The 17,650-nt window shown below is 42.1% G+C and overlaps 1 protein-coding gene and 1 long non-coding RNA gene across 24 annotated transcripts in view; one reads left to right on the forward strand and one right to left on the reverse strand.

Annotated features, from left to right (window-relative positions):
* Positions 1–50: 50 nt before the first annotated feature.
* On the reverse strand, positions 51–1,232 carry LOC116661552. Its single transcript, XR_004317450.1, has 3 exons — positions 1,161–1,232; positions 370–484; positions 51–207 (listed from the first exon to the last, which is right to left on the reverse strand). It is a non-coding gene; the product is annotated as an uncharacterized LOC116661552 (long non-coding RNA).
* Positions 1,233–10,527: 9,295 nt separating this feature from the next.
* Positions 10,528–17,650, forward strand: part of LOC116661551 (ADP-ribosylation factor-like protein 5B) — a 75,391-nt gene continuing 68,268 nt past the window's right edge. For 7 of the 23 annotated variants that reach the window (XR_004317438.1, XR_004317437.1, XR_004317444.1 and 4 more), the window contains exon 1: positions 10,541–10,864. The gene's annotated coding sequence lies outside the window, so the exon portion shown is untranslated. Of the gene's footprint in view, positions 10,865–17,650 lie in introns of all 23 variants that reach the window. The other 16 variants (XR_004317442.1, XR_004317434.1, XR_004317433.1 and 13 more) reach the window with 9 other exon arrangements.

The raw sequence follows: 17,650 nt of genomic DNA on the forward strand, positions 1-17,650 counted from the left end.
AATATCTTGTAAATAAAGTTAGTTGAGCTATACCTTGTCTATTGCCTCGATATTTGCATTATGGCAAAGCAGCTGTGTTGCAATTGACACGCTCTCTTCCAAGATGGCATAATGGAGAGCAGTGTTTTGACTGCCATCCTCAAGATTTGGGTTAGCACCGTGTTCCAGCAGGATACCGGCACATCTCTTGTTCAGGGATTGTACAGCCTGTTGGTATCATGCCAAGAAACAGACTGTAAGTGCCAGGCATTCCAAGTTAACATTCCCCAAGTTCCATCAGTTTGTTATGTTTAAAACAGATAAGTTAATTTTTATTCTAAGTAATTAAATCGAATCCATCTCACGTGGACACGGTTGGCAGCTACATACCCTGATGAGAGCTGTCGTCCTTTCCTTGTCACGAGCATTCAGATCACAATTGAACTGGATAAGGAGAGCCACCACTGCTGGACAGCCGCTGATGCAGGCTACGTGTAGCGGAGTCCTTCGAACATGAGAGGACTGCTTAGGAAATTAGAGCATACTAGTTCAAAGATACAATTACTCATGTAATTGTAAACATTCAACAGCATGCTATTCCTACCCCTTTAAAACTAACATTTAGTCTTCTTATCTTAGTTCTTTCTATGGAGAAAGAACAATATTTATTAGCTCTTATTACTCACCACTTTAATGGAAGAACAACCTGTTTGAATAGAAAGGGCATGCCATTGAGATTCGGCTCAACTTGGGTCTGACTTCTCCTTTAACACTGTCCCTTATTAGCTGCCACTTAGCCTGTCTGTGCCTCCGTGTCCTCATCAACAAGATGGGCATGAAGTAGTAGTTACCTTACAGGGCGCCGCTGTGATGCTTAAATGAAAAGCTATGCAGAGTGTCTGGCAGTCCCTTGCACAAAATAACAGCTCAATCATTGTTAGATAATGTTTTAATTGTTACTATTACTATTTTACAAAGACAGCATTTCAATTAAGTAAAATGGTAGTATATCTACTTTGCTGCTGCAAGGATGAGAGACAACACTGTACTTCAATGATTCTAACATGTTCATTTTCTCACACTTCAACATCTCTGACATGGGAAGGCAATTTAAAATTCATGTCTTACAACCATAGTTGGCAGCTCCTCCCAGGTCCGCACACCCGCCCCGCCACTGTTACCTGTCGTTCTTGTCTCTGCTGTCTATAGCATTTTTCTTACGTGACAGCAACTTCCGCAATTTTTCATCATAGCCTAAATATGCAGCTCTGTGGAGCTTTGGTAGCTCACTCTTATCGATGATGTACGGAGGCTCAGGACGCTCAAGATTCCTGAAGCCCACCCAGCTCATGAACTTAATCACTTTCTTCATGATCTGGCCTTTCGCCTTCCGACACCGCTCACTTCCCTCCTGGCCTCTTGCCACCTCCCGGTCTCAGCGCTAGCGCTATGGAAAAGCCACAGAGATCTCACTGCCACACCTCGGCTGCGAAGCTCAGAGGCTTGGAATGTTTCGTCCGGAACACTCGTAGCCTAGCAACAGAACTGACCCTCAACTGTCCCTCAACTGTCGCTCCAGAGCCAGTGTCCCTGCACGTGTGCACAGAGGCCCGGAGGCCCAGTGTGCCCCGTGTGCACGTGGGAGCCTAAGCCATTTCAAATCTCTGCAATGGCTTGTGGGCCAGTTTCGATTCCTTTCAAATGTCGGTGCTAGGTGGCTGAGCGTTTCGGGACATTTCCAGAAGTGAGGCTTGCCCCTGAGAAAGTGATGTTTGTATGTGACTGTGGTTAGAGTGGGGTGGAACTACAGGATGCTGAAGGCCTAGTTCCCCAGAGAGCTCCCCACCAAAAACCTCTCCATCTCCTTATCCCTCAGTGTATTCCTTTCCGCATCCCTCTGGGCCCCAGCCAGTCTCCCTGGAATTTAGCAGGTGCAAACAGCAGGAAGCTGTTTTCATGGTTTCAGAGATTGTGGCAATGTGCATCATTAAGTACAAACTTGAGAAACCAACACACGCTCTCCAGATGAAATGAAAATGTCTTTCTGCTTGTCTGCTGACCCTGCTCTGTGGCTCAGCCTTATGTTACATGCTTTCTTCACTTTTATTTTATTTTTTGCTTTTATTTCCATCAACTAAATCTTTAATCAATCCAAGATTTATTTAGGAGCATGGTATAACATTTGAGAACTTTTTAACCATGTAACTACAAAAGCACCACGTCAGTGACTCAGCGAGGCCATGCTGCGGGCTGACCGCTTGCAGGAGGGGGGGGAAGGCAGGGCAGGCCTCTTCTCCCTGCCTGGCTCCATCCTTCCTCCCGCAGCTGGCTAATTATGGCTTCTGGCCCTGCCGGGGTCAAACCTGCAGGGGGCGCACCAGCTCCTCCTAAGCGGCCGACACTCCCAGGAGCTGGTCTTGAGTGGACAGGACCTGGCAAGTGCTTTAAAGCTGACTCTCTCAGGGGCACTTCTGTGCCCACTCCTACAGCGGCGGGCAGGAGGGGATCAGTCAATTATCATGATCAATTATTAACGACTCCATATCATTTTAAATTTCATAATCAGGGTACATAAAGAGACCTTTGGAGGTAATCCAGTACAGCACCCTCTGAAAAGAGTGTTTTTTCTAAATATACTAGTGTGAAGAAATTCACACTTTCCTGAGGAGTCCTGTGATCTCACAGGATATTCACACACACAGACAAAAACACCCATGACACATGGGCTCGGGGAGATGATGCAGGCTTGGGGAGATGTTGTGGCCTTCGGGAGATGTGGGCTTGGATAGATGACGCGGGCTTGGGACATGATGTCGGCTTGGGGAGATGATGTGGGCTTGGGGAGATGTGGGATCAGGTACATGACCAGGCTCGGGAGATAATGCGGACTCGGGGAGTTGTGGGCTCAGAGAGATGTCTCGGGCCAGGGGACATGATGAGGTCTTAGGGAGATGATGTGAGCTCGCAGACATTTTTCTGGTTTGTGGACATGACTTGGGCTTGCTGACATGACGGGGGCTCTGGGATATGATGCCGACTCTTGGACACAAGGGCTCAGGGAGATGATGTAGGCTTGGGGAGATGATGTGGGCTTGGGCAAATGTGGGCTTGGGGAGTGAATGCAGGCTTGGGGAGATGATTTGGTTTCATGGACATGACAGCTGGCTCAGGGAGATGACGGGGCCTGGAGGAGATGATGTGTGCTCGGGAACATGATGTCACCTTGGAGACACGATGTGGGCTTGGGGAGACGTGAGCCAGGGAGATGATGCTGTCTTGGGAAGATGATGTTGGCTTGAGGAGATGTGGGCTTGGGAACATGCTGTGGGCTCGGCGAGATGATGCGGGCTCAGTAGATCGTGTGTGCCTGGGGACACGATGTGGCCTCGGGGACATAATGTGGGCTTGGAGAGATGTGGGATGAGGAGATTATGCTGATTGGGGAGATGATGCGGGCTTGGGGAGATGTGGGCTCCAGGAGATAAAGCAGGCTCAGGGAGTTGTGGGTTTGGAGAGATGTCTCGGGCCAGGGGAGATGACGCGGTCTCAGGGAGATGACGTGGCCTCGCGGACATGATGTGGGCTTGGGGACATGATGTGAGCTTGGGGAGATGTGGGCTTTTGGAGATGATGTGGGCTTGGTGAGATGTGGGCTTGGAAAGATGATGCCGGCTAGGGAAGATGATGGTGACTGGGGGAGATGTGGGCTTGGGGACATGCTGTGGGCTCGGCGAGATGATGCGGGCTCAGTAGATAATGTGTGCCTGGGGACATGATGTGGCCTCGGGGACATAATGTGGGCTTGGAGAGATGTGGGATGAGGAGATTATGCTGATTGGGGAGATGATGAGGGCTTGGGGAGATGTGGGCTTTTGGAGATGATGTGGGCTTGGTGAGATGTGGGCTTGGAAAGATGATGCCGGCTAGGGAAGATGATGGTGACTGGGGGAGATGACATGGACTTGGGGAGATGTGGCTTTGGAGAGATGATGTGGGCTTGGGAAGATGAATACATTTTTAAACTCTCTTCTTTTTATATTTAGCTCTTCATACCGAGGAGCCAAGGGACCTCAACCGTCCAAAATCTTTAGCTAACTGATCCCAAAGCAGCAGCTGGTGCTTCTTCCTCATCAAGGTAAGTCACTGTACGTCTCGAGTGCTGACGGTATGACAGCTGGGTTTAGGCACTGGGGATGGAAGATGCAAAGGAAAGGTTATTGTCCTTGAGGAAATTTTATTTGTTCTCTGGACTGAGAAACCTAAGTAGACGGTTCCAATGCAATGTATTAAAGTACAGGGAGGTATCAAGAAGGTACAGCTTCAAGGGCTTGAAACCTACACAGTCGGCAAGTGGCTGTGCTGGAAAGACTTGTTTTCTAGGTTTTATCAGAAATATTTTCACACCATTTCAGTATTAAAAATCTGTCATCCCTGCCTACATCAGCCACAAAATGAAAATGTGTGAACTACCAGAAAAGGGGGTTTGAGAACAAATTCAAGGGGAAAAAAACCCACAATGTTTCTTTTATCACCATCCTCATAGTCCTCTCCCTTCTCAGTGTAAAAGGTCTGTACACATTCTGTTCAATGGCAAATGATGTGGACTGAGGTAAAGGAAAAGCCTTCAAATTTCTGTTGTAGACTCAAGATCTAATTTGTCCAAGCTTCAAGTCTGCCTTAGCACAGAGCATTTAAGGGGAAAATGTAAAGTGGAAAAGCTTTGACTACCCTTAGAAGAAACAGTGTAGCAAATAGGGAACTTGAGAGAACCAAAACAACAGTTCATCTAGTCAACAGGATAATTCCTGTTTTCTGGGGCTGTAAAGGTAAAAGGAGACAGGTCAAAATCTCCTAAAAGCAGACAGAAATTCTCAGTTTCTCAATGCTTAGGGAAACAAAAACTTGCTTCAAGCACACTGTCAAGTTTTTCTGTCAGTATTCGTCAAATTTTGAAAATATACAGGGTGTGAGCCTGGCGATTTGGCTCTGAAGCACAGAACTAGAGTCACAACAGCATTTCATTCCTAAGAAAAAGAGGACTGTCCAGGATGTAAACCAGATGTCTGGGAGAGCCATACCCTTGAAACAAAGATAAGCCAGAGACAGACTGTGTAACTTACTTCCAAACTCAGCTTCAACCCATCCTCTGTAGTAACACAGCCTTCTTATAAGGACACCAGTCACTGGACTGGGGATGTCCCTCTATTTCAGTATGACCTCAGTAATTACCAACACCTGCAAAGATCCTATTTCCAAGTGTGGTCACATACTGAGATTCCAGGTAGACATGAATTTGGAGGAAAACCCTTCACCCCATTCCAGTTGGTGTGCCCCAAAGAAAGGGATTCTGCTTCTATACTAGAATAAAGAAAATTCTGAAAGTCATCATCATACTACAGGCAAGACCATTCAGGAAGACAGACACCACTCCAAATATTTAAAACAGAATTGATTTAATAACATTGGTTACAGTGGCATTTGGAAGGTTGAAGCAGTCAAACCGGGGATGAGGAGGTACCCAGACATTAGCACAGAAGCAGCCCCTCCCACTCCTGCATGTGAGCAGAGGGAAGTGATGTTATCAGAGCCCAGGGATGCCAGCCACCCAGCAGCAGCTAAAGCAACAGCGAGCCTGCCAGGCACAAAGCGGACCCCTGAGGGGACAGAGCAGCCAGCAGGGATGGATCACGGGTGGGCAAGGGGAGAGAGCAGGTGGGGGGACCCTGGCTTTTCCTTCCCACTGCCCTCTAACTCCCCACCCAGCCTCCATTTGCCAGGCACAGCTGGAAGCCAACATCACCTGGAAAAATCAGCCTGAGAATGCTGACACCTCTGCCAAGCAAGAGAGAGGCTAGGAACAGATAGGTGGGCAAACTGGCCATGGCCAGCCCAGCAAACATGGAGGGAGGTTAAAGAAAAAATCCTCAGATGCTACTAGTTAGGATTTAAGCTTAAAATTAAATGTCTTAAGGAGGTAGGCATAGCCTCAAGTGCGTCCACTCTGTTCAGTCTCCTCACTGACAGGAAATGTTGCTTTATTCTTAATTCTTGGAAAATGGACAATATAATAAAACAGTTAATGGACTTAGGAAAATCCTTTAAAAAGTTCAGTAAATTTTTAAAATGTGTTCAGCCTCACATGATACATATGATATTGACCTAAAATTCTACATATCTGTTTTCTAATTTTACCTCTTCTCTGGGCTTGTTTTGAGCTTATATAGAAGCGTTATTCTGTCAAAGAAATCACATTAAGAAAGCAAGTAACTAAAAGTCTCCTTTTTCTTTCCTCCTTCCTCCCCATTAGAATTAAGAAAAGTAATGAACATGAGAGTCTACAGCCTCCTTGAGAAAAATCCCCCTACGCATTCTGATTCCAACTTTCTAAGCCATTATACAGTATTGCAAAGCATTCTGATTCTCCTACTAAAGTACAGGAAAAAAATGGTTTTACCTATGCACTGATTTAGTAAAAAGAATGGAAATGATATCAACATTGATATTTTGTGAATTGTCTATGAGCTGAGCACAGCTCAGTATGTCCAGTAAGAAAGAGCTGGGGGGGGAGGGGTAGGAAGAATGAAAGAAGGGAAAAAAAGAGCTTTGAAAAAAATGTATCGACTTCAAAGCTATTAAAAACCATTCCATTTTGAGCAGATGCCAACCCGCACTCCCTGCCCAGTCTCTGTATTTTCATTGTTAATGATACAGAAATAAATGAAGACCAGTCTATCTCAATAAGGATATAAATCCCATGAGGACAAAGCATGTTCACTGATTCTCTAGCATACAGAGTAATTCTCAGAGCATATGCTAGATAAAAATGACAGATCAGATGAATAAACGGCAGCTTCCCTGAATACAACGGCCAGAATGCACCACTTGTTCCTCTGCAATCCCACAAAATCTAGCCTCTGTCACTGGTGTGGACCCCATCAGTCTGCCTGTGCCCTGTATTGTCCTACCCTGCCCCCCATCGAGTACTTGAATACAGAGAATGGCTAATTTTTTTTCATGGTAATAGCTCATGCTGCCCTCGAAACATGTCTCCGATTGTTTCATGCATGTCCTTCTCATCTCTAAATGGGATTGTCCTCATTTGTGTCCTCCCTTAATTTATAGTGTGGCCTCAGGTGGGTCAGAGCTGCTTTGAACCAGAGCCTGCTGTCTGGAAAAGGAGATGGTTGGATCACATGATCCAAAGCCCCTTCTAACTCCATCAGGCTATGATTATCTTAGGGCCTGAAGGTAAAAGACCAAGAAGGCCAACAGGGTCCAGGTTTCCAAATGACTTCCAGTTTGGCGCATTCCATTAATTTGTAAAGTCAGTTGTTATGTGCTGCCGGTAACGCTGATTTATATTCAGAGCAGTGGGGAAGTTTCCATGTAAAACACAAGAAGTCCAGCATGGCAATGAAGCTTCCGTCCTTTGAGGACAATCTAATCTGAAAAACAGGACAACAAAACCAAAGAACTGCTATAGGTAAAATGTGTCGATCTTTTGTGTCTTAGGGCAGAGACACTACTGAGGAGCCCCCCACCAGACATAAATAAAATCCTTTAATGCAGAGGTAGTTTGTTACAGTCTCCACAAATGATGCAGCCCCAACACCAAAGGAAAATGCATTAGTATCAGATGTAGAATTTCCAAGACTTCTGTGTTTAAGTTTTTCTTTAAACAGCTACCTAATATTAATTTATTATGTCTTCAGTGGGTGTTTACTGACTACCTGCTGTCCAGCTCTGGACTCTGCACTGCGAGCTAGGTGGGTTTGAGCAAGTTATTCCACTTAACTTGTGCCTTAGTCTCTTCATCAGTTGAAAGGGGATAATGTTAGTGCCTGATTCGCAGAGTTGTTATTTGGATTAAATGAAGTAACAGGGACAAAACCCTAGAACAGAGACTAACACATAGTTAGCAACATTTAAGTGACTTTTGTTGCTAATGGTGTTACTGCTGTTGTTCTTTTACTGTTACTTTCCCATGCAAGGCACTCAGCTAAATGTGTTGGAGAGTTTTTAAAAAGATATCATGGGGGGAGAGGGGAATGACTAAGCAGAGAACAGAGGATTTTCTGGGCAGTAAAAATATTCTATGATATTCTAATGGTAGATACATGTCGTTATATATTTGTCCAAACTCAAAGACAGTACAACACCAAGAACGATTCCTAATGCAAACTGCAGACTTGGTGTGATTGTGATGTTTGGATGCAGGTGCAGCAGTGGTAACACATGCAGCCTTCTGGTGGGGGATGTTACCAATAAGGGAAGCTGGTGGGGGGGAGGAAGGAGCACACCAAATATCTCTGCCCCTTCCCCCCAGTTTTGCAGTAATCCTAAAACTGCTCAAAAAATTGTCTTAAAGCACACAACATAATATCCATGTCTTACCCCTCAAAAAATTCTGAAGTCATAGAAGTGACAAATGACTGTATTAAATGGTAAAAGTAATAATGCCATGAGAGAGAAAAAGATAAGATGCTAAGAACATTTAGAAAAAGAATTATTTGCATATGTTTCCATTCTAGCCTTTACCACACCATGTGATTTTTTTTAAAAAAACATGCTTTCTGTCCCTCCTACCCATCCCTAGTGGACTGAAAGCCACTTGGAAGATAAGTGTATGGCTAATTCATCTTTCACTCACTTTGCCTTGCAAAGAACATGATATAAAGGAAGATTTCAATAAATCTTGATTTAACAGGAGTAAACATCACTAAGCTCAGGTTCAGATAGTTATCATTTGACTGTGAACTGGGCACCCACATAGAGATGTCTGGAAAGAAGTCAGAAATAGCAATTAAATCTTCTTAAGTAAAGGAAAGGCCTTGCACGGAATCCTATACTTCAAGAAAATATTATAGTTGTCTGCAGGATTATCAAAAAGGCAAGAGGTCACTTAAATTTTCCGGTGTTATTCCAGTGTCAAGAAATTTTATTCAACATATTTTCAATTTTTCCTGAGTTTTATGTCTTTAATAAGATTCATACAAGTTTTTTTTTTTAAACCTACTTCAAGTCCATTATTGGAGTGGTACCACTTGGTTCATTATTAAAATAAAATAATGTTTGGACATTTGAAATGTGAGGCCATTTAGCAGGTACTGAATTTTATGAGTTCTTAGATAATACTCATGTTGTAGATACTCTCAGAAAGAAGGATCTTAGCTAAGAAAATTTTGCTACAGATTCTGTGACTGGTTTCCTATCCATTTAATCCTCTCCGTGAGGATTTGACTATAATCTATAACCTTTAGAAAGTAATTTAGGGCAACAGTTCGCAGTTACACAGGAAACAGAATTAAGATATCAGCCCCCTCCAACCTGCAGGCACTGCAGAAGCTATAGTTCAGGTAAGACATTCTCTCTAAATGATATCTTGCCACACCACCTCCCCAAATTGAGATATTTGCAAAGTACTTTCCTATATTGCAAGGCAGTTATTTACTTCATTTCCTTCTTCTCCAGAAGCTCAGAGTAATTAAAATGGTATTTCCTATTTATTTCTGAAAAGACCTTGAGACTTTTGTTTCTGGCCATTTGGGAATTAATACTCTGAATCCATTATGACAAACTACAACATAAAAAAACCACACACATTTGATTAAGCACAAAAAGTTTATTTTTTGAAATGTGTTGCTAATCCAAAAAGGAAGTGTGGAAAAATCCCCAAAAGTAAGAAGTAATGATGATGATGATAAGCTAAATGAAGAGCAATAAAGAGAGTAGAACCTAACCACGGGAAGGAAAATGGAACTGAAACCATTAAGCAGCGAATCGGCATGTATACATAACACACACCTCTTACTTAACTGAGTAATAAACTGAATTCAATTCCAGCTGCAGCCAGTCCCCCCAAGTACTTTCAGAAGTCAGTTTACAATAGTTCCTTGCTCCAAGTACTGCACTTGTAGATTTTCTTCCCATTTTGTTGAACAGGAGACAGCTGTTCCTAGGATTCCCCTTTAATTAAAGGAAATTACTTCCTTTCAACACTTCAGAAAGTAAGTTTTATTTTGTGGATTTGGGATCCTGAAAAATACCAAATACTTAGTAAAACTGGGGGACTGTAGGTTATTCACAAACATGAACTCTGTAGCTGCTGGCATTCCATGGATCCTATCCCAATCAGCTCTACTCAGAATTAAAATCACGGCAAACCCCAAGCCTGCCTGCCAGCCTGAACCGGGTGACAGCTGAAACACTCCTTTCTGTGCAGCAGAAAGGTGGCAAACGGCGGCGGCTGAGCCAGAGAAACTGCAACCTGCCCCCAGGCTGAGGGGCCAGGGACGCCCCTGCCAGCCAGCAGCGACTCAAGAAAGCGAAAGGACTTCGGAAAAGCGATGACAGAAGACGTGCTCACCCAGGGAAACTCCGCGACTCGCAAGCGCACCCCGCTCCCCCCGCCGCCCCGCGATCCGGCGGCGGGGAGCCCGCCCGCCGAAAGTGAAACCGAGGAAGCGCCACGTCGGAGGCGGGGGTGACATCAGCCCGCCGACGTCCGGCGCCGTCCTTCCGGGGTAAGCGGCGGAGGCGGGGCGGAGGCGGGCTTGGGACTGGCTGAGGCTCCGGTGGGTAGGTGGGCTCAGACCGAGGGGACTACGGGTCGGCGTTGGGCTCAGTGGGCTCGAACAAAGGACGCTCGGGCAGGGACGCGGCGCGGCGCCTCCTGACGGGTAGCTGGGCGGCCGGCCGCGGCTTCCCGGCCAGCCAGTGCCCTCCCCGCGCGGTCCCAGTCGGCTTCTCCTCGGATCCCCGCGGCCAGCGCCGCGGTGCGGGGCCCGGCGCAGCGGCACCTGCTGCTGAGGGACCCCGCGGCCCGCCCGGGCGCTCGTGATGGGGCTGATCTTCGCCAAACTGTGGAGCCTCTTCTGTAACCAAGGTAAGAAGGATGGAGCTGCCCAACGGCTGGCACCGGAGGAAGTGGGTCTGGCCGCCGAAGAGGACAGCTCGGGAGGCAGGGCTGTCTGTGGACACTAGCCTTCTGAGACGCAGAGAAGTGAGTTAGTCAGTCAAGAAGGTTGGGTAAAAACTCAGTATTTTAGGCTGGGAGTAGATGCTGGAGAGACGTGATGACGGGGAGAAATGGAGAGTCAGAAAAGGGGCATTTGGTCTCCCAAGAGCCAAACCAAGAATTTGGGGATTTTAGTGAAGGAAAGCGGAAAGCACCTAATGATACCCGGAGGCACTTGGAGGGCCTTTTCCGTCTCTAGTTAAGCATCCTAAGTGTCCTGCCCGAGGATAAATGTCTATCCCCAAACCTATCAACTTTTTAAAACTAGTGCTTTGTTTTCTGCCCTGCTCTTCAAGCCCGTGCGCCTTCACGTTCTCTTGTTTCGCCTGCTCACCAGGACTCGGGAATATGTTGTCCTGTAGAGGTTCACGGGTTTCCTGGAAATCTTCATTGCAAACCGATTATTCCTCTCTTCAGTGCTGGAAAACTGAATGCTTTTGGTTCCATGTACTATGTTGCTTGTCCATAACTAGTCTAGAACTGGTTTTGAGACATCTAAAACTTGCAAGACCAAAGGGCCAAGAAGTTGTAAAACCTGTTCTGAGTCAGAGTGAATCAGATGTGATGCCTTCTGAAGAGAGAAAATTTACCCATACAAAAAGGGCCAGCAATAGGTAAAGTTTTAGGCATTCTTTTAACAGAATGTTTTCTCAGTAATTGAAGCCAGTTTAAAAACTCAACTAGTTTCATTTTGCATTTAATGCCCAGGCCTAAAAAAAGGCAGTGTTTTATGGCCAATTTGTTACTGCTAATATGGTGGGGGGGGGGGGTTTCCCGGACTTAATAAGTCATGAAGAGAATGAAATGGCTTTAGCTCACTTGTGCCGTAGATTGATAAGAATACTAAAATAGCCTTTTTTCAAGGTTAATAAAGATAGACACACACACATATATTGCCTGCCTTCCTTCCCTGACCACTCTTACCACCCTGACACGCAGTCTCTCTGTCTTTACCATTTTTCTGAGTAACAGTTATCCCTGTCATCGTATAAGCTTATTTGTTTACTTGTCTTTTTCTTTCAATAGAAACTCACTGAGGCATGAACTTTGCCTTACTACCTGTTGTAGCCCCAATACAAAATACTCAATTTTTTGTTTTGTTTCTCAACATAAAAATTTTGTGTTGAAGTAACATAGACATTCTTTAAAAAAAAAAAGCTATATAATGTTAAACTGAAAATGATATATATTAGTCAAATCTCTTTAATGCCTTACCCTTTTTTCCCTAGTATATACTTTGATATTTCTGGATAATGTGCATATATGGAAATTTTAAACAGTATAATTTGTCTTTTTTAAAAATTGATAAGATCAACATATAATACTATATTTATTTCAGGTGTACTAATTATTTCTTATAGCAGAACAGAAAATACTTTGGCCCTTTTCCCTTATCACCCCTATATAGTATTTTGGCTTAATCCACACTCTGTCTTTTCATTATTGTCACTATAAAGTTTAGTTACTGCTGTGCTGCAGTGTTCCCCTTTTTCCTACACCTTTTTTCCCCTAGAGTAACTAATATTTCATTGCCTTAGTTTTCTTTGTATGTTTGGTTAAGTCATTTCATGCTATACAGAAGCTCTCCTACAAGTTTGTCCACACACCTCCCTGCCTGGTCAGTGTTCCATCCTGCTCCAAATTGGACCTGTGTCCCTCTCTGTGCCTGGTACACAGCTGTTCTGGACATGTCCTTGCTATCCTTCTAGGAATTTCCCTTCCTTTTCTGTTTGATTAGAACTTATGTTTTTCTTGCTTTACTCTTTGATGAAGCACATGCTTCAGACATTTCCTGCAAAGGTTTCCAAAGTGATCATTTTTCTGCAGTTTCAAATACTGAAGATGTTTTGGTCTGTCTTCACTTTTAATTTATAATTGGGCTAGATATAGAATTCTGAGTTGGGAAAATGTTTCTTTCAGAATTTGAAGATGTTGTCGTTGTCCTCCAGCTTCTAGTATTGTTAAGACCAGTATTTTGTGATTTTTTTTTCTTAGTCTTTCTAGTAGATTTTAGAATGTTTCATTTATCCTTGGCATTTTTAAATTTGAAAGAGTTGTGCCCTGTTATGTAATGTTTTGATTCATTGTGCTAGGCCTTCTGCACCTTTTTAACACAAAGTTGCATTTTTTTCCATTCTAGGAATTTTTTTTTTCTTTTTTACTATTTAGGATTTCTACTTTCCTGAGAATCTTGTTGGTCATATGGTACTAAATTGATTGTCAGATATTCTTTTCCATTTTACTTTCACTTTTTTTAAAAAAAATAAGTTTCTGGGATATTTCCTTTGTCTTCCAAATCTTTTGAATATTTGGTTCACCTATCTTATTTTTAATTTTTAAATGCTTTTTCTTATTTGCTGTTTTTTTAAAATTCTTGTGGCATTGCTTCATAGTGCTATGTCTTTTAAGTGTCTTAAGTTTTTTTTTTCCCCCTTCTGTTTCTATTTTTATATTAGCTCTTCACTGGAAACTTTCCTCATAGATCTGTTGGAAATAATTCTGTTGCATGAAAATATACTATGGTTTGTTTCTTCGTTTGCATCATAATAGGTTGTAGTAAGTGAAACTGTTAGATTGTTTTCCAGAGTGATTATACCATTTTTGTACTTCGACCAGCAACATTTGACATTTCTAATTGTTCCACATCTCTACCAACATGTGGTGTTGCCAGTATCCTCATGTCAGTCAGCCTGTTGGGTGTGCAGTGGTACCTCACTTTGCGTTTCTTTGATGACTTTTGGATGTTAAACACTTCTTCATGTGCTAATTGGCCATTTGTGTATCTTCTTTTGCAGCATGTGCAAATCCTTTCCCCATTTTTTTGTTTTGGGTTTTTTTGTTTGTTTTTTGGTCAAAAAGCTATTTATATTTATTTATGTATTCTGGAATGGAGTCTTTTATAAGCTGCATTTTGTGAATATCCCCCTTTTTCTCTACCATGGCTTCCCTATTCAGTGTCTTTTTTATTATTATTATTCATTTTTTTAATGGGGATTTTTGCTGAATGGAGTTTTTTGTTTGTTTATTTTTTAACATTTTTGAATGAAGATTTTTTTATTTTGGTGAAGCTTTAGCTTTTATGCTTAGGCCCATGAGCCATCTAAAATTATTTTGGGGGTTATGTGGGTAGGGGTTGTGATTTATTAATTTTTTAGAAGAATATCTGCTTGTCCCAGTATAATTTGCTGAAGGTTTTTCTTTCCCAGTGGATTACTTTGGAGTCTGTTGAAACTCAAATGATTTGAAAAAAACTTTTATTGACGTATAGTCAGTTTACAATGTTTTATCAATTTCTGGTGTACAGCATACTATTCTAGTTAGACGTATATGTACATATATTCCTTTTTATTTTTTCATTATAGATTACTACAAGATATTGAATATACTTCCCCGTGCTATTAAGTAGAGACTTGTGTATGTATTTTATATGTTGTAGACAGTATCCACAAATCTGGAACTCCCAATTTATCCCTTCCCACCCACATCCTGCCCTGGTAACCATAAGTTTGTTTTCTCTGAGTCTGTTTCTGTTTTGTAAATAAGTTCATTTGTGTCGTTGATTTTTATCTCTAGACTTTGTCTTCTCTTGCAATGACTTCAGGTACATTTTGGAAGTAGTTTCTCCCAATTTTGTTAATCTTTTCAAAGAAGAGATTTTTTTCCTCTATTGTCTCTTCCTAATTCCTGTTGTTTATTTACTTCCTTCTGCTTACTTTTTGTTTACTTTACTCCCCTCTTCCCATCTTCTTAAGGGTTGGGTGTGTGGCATTGTTTTTGCTTCTTTTTCCTTTCATGTGTAAACATCTTAAAGCTGTAACTGTTCTATTAATTACTGCTTTAGCTTTATTCCACAGGTTTAAATATATTTCATTTAGTTTGAAACATTAAAAAATTTGATTTCTTCTTTGACCTATGGAATCTTTACAAGTGTTGTTACAGTTTCCAAATATTTGTTTTTGTGATGCAGGGAAAAGTATGTGGGGTGTGAGGAGGGTCCTCGGTTGAGCCCTTGGGACCTGCCTGCCTGGCCGGGGTGGGTTCTTGGCTTCATCAGGAAAGAATTAAAGAGCGAGCCACAGTTGAGTAAAGGTAGATTTGTTTAGAGAGATACATACTGCATAGAGTGTAGGCTGTTCACCAAGAGAAAGGCCACAAGGTGTGTGGGTTGGGTGCTTAGGTTAAAGTAAGAGTAGGTACGCACTCCCTAGACAGTGCGGGCCATCTCTGAAGAGGAGGGAGCCAGAGGGGGCCACAAGGTGCCCTGTTGCCAGTTTTTATGGGCTCCTTAGCTTCATAAGGTAACTGGCTGGAGGACCATCCTAACTACCCTGGGGAAGGGTCTGGGATTCCTGGGAATTTGGCCACTGCCCACTCTTTGACCTTTTACAATTAGCCTTGGAGCTGTCTTGGCGCCTGTGGGCATGTTATTCATGTTAATACATTACAGTGAGGATATAATGAAGCTCAAGGTCTACCCGAAGCCAAACCTTCTGCCATCTTGAGCCTCAAGGCCTAATGGGAATTGAACTTATGCCATTTTGGTGTTAATTGCTGTCATTCCTTGAATGGCTGTGCCCTGCCCTCTTCCCTCCTGTCTCAGTCAGAAGCATGCTCTGTAAACTTTCCTTTTTTTTTTTTTTCTTTTTTTCCAAATTTATTGGGACTTTTATAGTTCATCAAAATAGTCTGTTTGGTATATGTACCATTTGCACTTGAACATGTATTCTGTATGCAATGTTCTATAAATGTTTGTTTAAGGTGTTAATTTTGTTTATATATTTTATATCTTAATGTGTATCTCTTCTAGAGAGCGTATGTTGGGATCTTGTTTATTTTATCTAGGGTGAAATTCTCTTTTAATTGGAATGTTGACCAAATTTATTGATGTGGTTGGATTTATGATATGGTTAGATGTTAAGGTATGTTTTTGTATCATTTGTTTTCTGTTTGTCCCATCTCTGTTTGTTTTGTTATTACTCTATTCCTCTTTTCCCACTTTCTTTTGGGTTAACTATTTTTTTTTTTTGAAGAATTCTATTTTAATTTATTTTTTGCCTTTTTTTAAAATTCCATTTTGCATCATTTTGATGGTCCTTCTAGGCAACATACATTCTTACCTTTTTGCAGTCTAAGGCTACTAAGGGTTAATAATGTAATGCTTGGAAGTTTTAAGAATCTTTAAACTGTACACGGAGTTGTACTCTCCCCTCCTCTAGTCCTTTATACAGGTTACATGTTTGTATTGTGTCTACGTGTATTGTAAGTTGCACAATACAGTGTTATAATTTTTGCCGTAGACAATCACGTTCTTTAAAGAGTAAATTTTTCTTATGTTTACCCACATTACTATTTTTCATGTTTTGAATTTCCATCTTGTATAATTGCCCTTCAAGCTGAAAAACTACCATTTTTATAGTGTGGTTTTATCTGAAAATGTCTTTATTTTGCCTTTATTCCTGAAGTATATCTTTGCTGAAAATAGCAGCTTTTTCCCCCCCAACTTCACAGGCCTCTAATTTCTATATCTATAAAATCTGCCAAGTGGGCCAGGTCAGTAGTTCTGTGCATTTTTGGAGACCTGGGTTCCTCAGATTTGCCGTATAGGTGGTGCCTTTGTTGATGAAGAGGTGGAGGTGGGAGGGAAGGAGTAGAGCTCAAGTTCTGTGGTCTGTTCCAAGCCATGATATTTTATGATTCTGTAATTATAATATAGGGCAGAATTACTTGTTTTTTTGGTTTTTAAAATAGCTTTTCTCTTTCTTCCTTTCTTTCCTTCTCTTTCTTTCTCTCTCCCTTTCTTTTTCTCTCTCCCTCTCCCTCTCAAGAGGCTGACTTGCTTGGCACCTCCTCATTGCTGTCTAGGGCTTCAGGTCTCAGACTGTAGCATTATCTCTGACATTTTACTGCCTACCCCCTTGCAATAATGCAAACTGATTTTCTGTATGTGCGACATTCCAGTTTGGAGTCACTGGATTTGGCAGAGGGCATTTCTGTTTATTTAGTTAGCATCATTCACATACTCTGTGTTACGTACGGCTTGTTCTCATCACATGACAGTCTTAGCGCAGACATCATGTATCTAGAAGATAGCAATCCCTATTGCATGATATTTCAGGGAATTTCTTATATCTTAAAAGTTGGTCATTTCATTGCACATTTTAACGATATCCGATTTTCACGTGATTAAATAAATGTAAACATATTATTTCACAGTAACACTGTGAAGTATTTAACTGCCAGTTAACTGCCAGCATTTAGTGCTTCTCTAATACTTTTCACATGTTAGTCTATATACATTGTTTGGTATTCTGTACTAAAATTTCAAAATGAGTTTAGTTAAAAAAAAAGGGGGGTCAGTAAGGGGATAAACATTTTTTCTTTAATTTTTTTTCTTTCACTTAATTTTTTAAAATTCCTTTTTCATCATTTTTCTGTCTTTTTGGTGGGAGGGGGAGGTAATTAGGTTTGTTTATTTTTAGAGGAGGTACTGGGGATTGAACCCAGGACCTCCTACATGCTAAGCATGTGCTCTACCATTGAGCTATACCCCCACCCCACTTCATCATTTTTCTTGATAGCTGTTTTACCCGTATTTGTCTACAAGCAAGTGTGCTTACTGATTTTCTTTTGAAGCCTCATCCTGTATAGCCTTTA

The sequence above is a fragment of the Camelus ferus genome, chromosome 35 (genome assembly GCF_009834535.1).
Source record: "Camelus ferus isolate YT-003-E chromosome 35, BCGSAC_Cfer_1.0, whole genome shotgun sequence".
Taxonomy (NCBI): domain Eukaryota; kingdom Metazoa; phylum Chordata; class Mammalia; order Artiodactyla; family Camelidae; genus Camelus; species Camelus ferus.